The sequence below is a fragment of the Pseudophryne corroboree genome, chromosome 1 (assembly GCF_028390025.1).
Source record: "Pseudophryne corroboree isolate aPseCor3 chromosome 1, aPseCor3.hap2, whole genome shotgun sequence".
NCBI classification, from domain to species: domain Eukaryota; kingdom Metazoa; phylum Chordata; class Amphibia; order Anura; family Myobatrachidae; genus Pseudophryne; species Pseudophryne corroboree.
In genome coordinates, this window is record NC_086444.1 from 619,502,483 (window position 1) to 619,508,482 (window position 6,000).

The following is a 6,000-nucleotide window of genomic DNA, read 5'->3' on the forward strand; positions in this document are numbered from 1 at the left end:
TATTCACCAAGGTGATGGTGGAAATAATGGTTCTCCGCAGACAGAGGGTGAACATAATTCCATATCTGGATGATCTGCTGATAAAGGCATCATCCAAGGAGAAGCTGTTACAGTCCATAGCTCCCATGACCCAGCTTCTCAGGGAACATGGTTGGATCCTGAATCTTCCAAAATCACATTTAGAACCAACCAGGAGGTTGTAATTTTTGGGAATGATCCTTGACACGGATGTGCAGAGGGTGTTTTTTCCAGAGGAAAAAGCGTTGGTGATGCAAACAATGGTCCGGGATGTCCTGAAGCCAGCCCGGGTGTCGGTTCATCAGTGCTTTCGCCTTCTGGGGAAGATGGTGGCCTCTTACGAGGCTCTGCAGTATGGGAGATTTCATGCTCGGTCCTTCCAACTGGATCTTCTGGACAAATGGTCGGGATCTCATCTACACATGCACCAGAGAATACATCTGTCGCCAAAGGCCACGATCTCACTCCTCTGGTGGCTCCAAATGCCTCACCTTCTGGAGGGCTGCAGGTTCGGGATTCAGGACTGGATCCTTCTAACAACGGATGCAAGTCTCCGGGGCTGGGGCGCAGTCACTCAAGGGGAAACCTTCCAAGGAAGGTGGTCAAGTCTGGAAGCCGGCCTACTGACAAACATTCTGGAACTAAGAGCTGTCTACAATGGTCTTCTCCAAGCGGCCCATCTTCTGAGAAATCGGGCCATTCAAGTGCAGTTGGTCAATGTAACGATAGTGGCTTACGTAAACCGACAGGGCGGAACGAAGAGCAGAGCTGCAATGTCAGAGGTAACAAGAATCATCCTTGGTGGAAAAACACGCGTTGGCTCTGTCGGCAATCTTCAATCCGGGAGTAGACAACTGGGAAGCGGACTTCCTCAGCAGACATGACCTCCATCGAGGAGAGTGGGGTCTCCATCCGGAGGTGTTCAAGGAGGTAACAGATCTTTGGGGCGTACCCAAAATAGACATGATGGCCTCTTGTTTCAACAAAAAGCTTCGGCGATATTGTTCTAAGTCGAGGGACCCGCAAGCAGTGGCGGTGGACGCCCTAGTGACTCCATGGGTGTTCTAGTCAGTGTACGTGTTTCCTCCACTTCCACTCATTCCAAGAGTTCTAAAACTCATAAGGAGAACAAGAGTTCAGGCAGTCCTCATTGCTCCGGACTGCCCAAGAAGGGCTTGGTTTGCGGATCTTCTGAATCTACTGCTAGAAGAGCCGAGGCCTCTTCCTCTTCGGGAGGACCTGCTGCAACAGGGGCCGTTCGCTTATCAGGACTTACCGCGGCTACGTTTGACGGCATGGAGGTTGAACGCCAGATATTAGCTCGGAAGGGCATTCCGAACAAGGTTATTCCAACCCTGATACAGGCTAGGAAAGGAGTAACGTCAAAGCATTACCATCGCATTTGGAAAAAGTATGTGTCTTGGTGTGAATCCAAGAAGTTTCCTACGGTGGAGTTTCAACTTGGATGGTTTCTTCTCTTCCTCCAAGCAGGTGTGGATATGGGCCTGAGATTAGGTTCCGTAAAGGTCCAGATTTCGTCCCTATCCATTTTCTTCCAGAAACAGTTGGCTGCCCTCCCGGAGGTTTAGACTTTTTTGAAGGGAGTTCTGAACATCCAACCTTCCTTTGTACCGCCTACGGCGCCCTGGGATCTTAACGTGGTGTTGCAGTTCCTGGTTTGAGCCTCTACCAGAGGTTGAGGTCAAGTTTCTCACGTGGAAGGCTGTCGCTTTGTTGGCCTTAGCTTCTGCTAGACGTGTGTCGGAGTTGGGGGCTTTGTACTGTAGAAGCCCATACTTGATCTTCCATGAAGATAGGGCTGAGCTTCGGACACGTCAGCAGTTCCTTCCGAAGGTTGTGTCTGCATTTCATATCAACCAACCTATTGTGGTGTCAGTTGCTACTGACTCCTCAATTTCATCAAAGTCCTTTGATGTTGTAAGGGCTCTGGAAATCTATGTGAGGAGGACTGCTCGTCACAGAAAATCTGACTTTTTTTTGTCCTGTATGATCCCAAGAAACTTGGGTGGCCTACTTCTAAGCAGACAATCTCTCGCTGGATCAGGTTCACTATCCAGCATGCGTATTCTACGGCAGGATTGCCGTGTCCTACGTCTGTTAAGGACCACTCTACTCGTATGGTGGGTTCTTCCTGGGCGGCTGCCCGGGGGGTCTTGGCTTTACAGCTTTGCCGAGCGGCTACTTGGCCGGGGTCAAACACGTTTGCAAAGTTCTACAAGTTCGATACCTTGGCCGCTGAGGACTGAAGTTTGGTCAATCAGTTCTGCAGGAGCCTCCGCGCTCTCCCTCCCGTTCTGGGAGCTTTGGTACATCCCCATGGTACTAATGTGGACCCCAGCATCCTCTAGGACGTAAGAGAAAATAGGATTTTAATTACCTACCGGTAAATCCTTTTCTTGTAGTCCGTAGAGGATGCTGGGCGCCTTCCCAGCGCTTTGTTTTCCTGGAACCGTTATCTGGTTCAGAACAACTTTGGTTTTTAGTTACGTACTGCATTGTTACTTGGTAAGTAATGTTTCAGCGGTTGCTGAGTTTCAAGCTGGTTCGTTTGTTTTGCCTTGTGTGTGAGCTGGTATGAATCTCGCCACTATCTGTGTTAAATCCTACTCTCGAAGATGTCCGTCTCCTCGGGCACAGTTTCTTGACTGAGTCTGGTAGGAGGGGCATAGAGGGAGGAGCCAGCCCACACTCTCAAACTCTTAAAGTGCCAATGGCTCCTAGTGGACCCATCTATACCCCATGTGGACCCCAGCATCCTACACGGACTACGAAAAAAAGATTTACCGGTAGGTAATTAACATCCTTTTTTTGCCTGTAAATAAACAATCAGATGATAAGAGCGGTGATCTCAAGTCTGAACTCTCTTTAAGGAATCATAACTTCATAATTTCGTAAGTCATATGTAGGACTGCATGCATTTATCAGCCACTTAGTTTGTAAGCCTGACATAATATATTTGCAGATATATATGATAAACGCATATTAATTAAAATATATCTACATATCAATAATCATATACCGTATGATATATTACATATTCATATAATTTATAAATATGATTCCATAAATCAACACTGCCAACATAGTGGCCAATTTGGTAAGCACACACTCTTGCCAATCGGCCGCTCGATATGTCTGTGCAGACATCACAATCTGGTGGGCAAAGGAATTTGCCTGCCCAGTTGTGATATCAGTCCCTGCAGTCCATGTATGGGTGGTTGGCGGGTCGCCCGTACACACAGCAAGATGAGCTGATATATATATATATATATATATGCAAGATATACAGTCCTGCATAGGTTGTGCTGCAGAGCCATTGCAAAACATCTGTGAACGTCGTTTGTACATACTCGCCGGGCTACTACAGATATATCACTCATTCAATGGAACTACAGTATATATATATATATATATATATATATATATATATATATATTTATTTTGTGTACCCAGCTTAAGTGTGGCTGTGGAATGAATGTTGGTGCCAGATGGGGTGGTTTTAGTATCTCTGCAACTGCTAATCACCCAATATTTTAGTGCACAACAGTCTCTAAGTTTACAGAATTGTACGCAAAATACATTTAAAACCATCAGCAGTTGTGTGTGTATGATGAGTTCAGAGGAGGATGATCTGTATGGTACAAGTAGACGGGCACCATGCTTTACTACAGTGGTATGCAGAAAAGCATATCTGAATAAGAAAACACCGGGTTCCACTCCTGTCAGCTTCATAGGCTCACTTAATCTGGACAGCTGAAAACTGGGAAAATGTTGCCATGCGTGACTTATTGTGGCATGCAGTTGGTAGGATCAGAATTTGGTTTAACAAGGTGAATGCTTGGTTCCATCCTGCCTTGGGTCATTCAGTCTCACAGTTGGTAATGAAGGTATAACATACCTCCCAACAGGTCCGGTATTTAATGGAATCCCAACTGCCGTAATGCTGGCGGCGAGTGCAGCGTGTCCCTTCCCGGACTCGCTGCGCTCGCCAAGCTTCGGGCCTGGTGGCGTGCTTCCACACTATTATATTCCCCCTTGGTTGGTGACATGAACCACCACCCGAGTGGGAATTCTGGGCTCTGGTCAGGCTTCCAACCAGCGGCATTTCGCAGACTGGGGGTAATTCCAAGTTGATCGCAGCAGGAATTTTGTTAGCAGTTGGGCAAAACCATGTGCACTGCAGGGGGGGCAGATATAACATGTGCAGAGAGTTAGATTCGGGGTGGGGTGTGCTCAATCTGCAATCTAAATTGCAGTGTAAAAATAAAGCAAACAGTATTTACCCTGCACAGAAACAAAATAACCCACCTAAATCTAACTCTCTCTACACGTTATATCTGCCTCCCCTGCAGTGCACATGGTTTTGCCATGCCAACTGCTAACAAAATTCCTGCTGCGATCAACATGGAATTACCCCCACTGTCAGGATTCCGGCATCCGGTAAATTAACTGCATCCCCTCCCAACATGACCTCTCTTAAATTAAGAGTAAAGTCCAGAAGCAGAGCATTTTATCCCTTCCGGAGAGGGTCATGTTGGGAGGTATAGTATAATGATTTGGAGAATGTTTTGTAGGCACACATTAGGCCCTTAATGAGCACCAAATTGCACTACCTATCGTTGCTGACAATGTGCTTCCCTTTATTGCTTGTCCGCCCTTCTGTTAATGGCTACTTCAAGACTGATAATGCACCATGTCCTAAAACACCATCATCTCAAACAAGGTAAAGAACATAAGTGAGTTCACTATACTCCAATGACAGTCACCAGATCTCAGAACAATAGAGCACTTGTGGGATGTGCTGTAACAGGAGACTAGCAGCATCAATGTGCAGCTGACACATCTGCAGCAACTGTGTGATGCTATCGTGTCAGCATGGACCAGAATCATTGAGGAATGTTTTTCTAGCACCATGTGAAATTCATGCTACAAAGGATTCAGGCTGTTGCAGGTGCAAAGGGGGTCAAACACAGTATGAGAAAGGTGTGTCTAATAAGGTGCCCACTGAGTGCAGGGCCAGTTTCAATCACATTAAAACCATTCCAAGAGCAATGTGCTTCCTAGATATGATTTATTATAATAACAGCTGACAGTTCCTTTAATATTGCTTATGAAGGTCCCTCAATGACCCTTAGTTATACAGGGTAACCTGATGACAGAGTATAAACATAGCCTGGTCATTCTGAGAGTTTACTCTGCTCATGTACTTATCATAAGGGCGGGTAAGCTTTGTATGTGCTGCCAGCTCATTGCCTAAAGCCTTCCCGCATCTATTCCTCCCTATTTTTTATCTCAGGTTCACAGCTTTCTTGGAGGGTGGAATTCAGATCCTGCCCAACTCACAGCCTTGGCTGGCAGACTAGAACCATTAAACCATAAAACTGTGCCAAGGAATCCTCAGAGGGCTGGCATTGCCTTCCAAATCTGCCTGATTAAGCTTTCACAGGAAGAGACAAATACATTAACCCTTTAGCTACTGACGGAAGTGGGAATGGTTACAACTTTACAGGCTTTTCTGCAGGTGTCATTAATACTACCGAGGTCTATAGTTTTCATATATTGTCCCTCTAGAAAATGCCAACAGAAGACATACATGTACTTGCAGTGATGTAGCAAGTACATGTATGTAGCAATCTGGTAACATAATATACACAGATGTATGCAATTGAAAATAAACATGTTGCTGAGGTTTGTTGACCCTGGGGGTCGCCTTCATTCTATACCTATACAATATATATATATATATATATATATATATATATATACACACCAACAAATATAAAACCACAGCACTCACCACTCAGTGTCTGCACTCACCACTCATAGGGTGGGGTGCATGTAGCCCATGGCCACCTACTTAAAAATATACAAACAGAAAGTTCAGCACTCACCAAAGCAAGCTCACTTATTTTCACAACATCAATAAACAAATGATGGGGGTTTAGTTAGTGAATTGGCCAA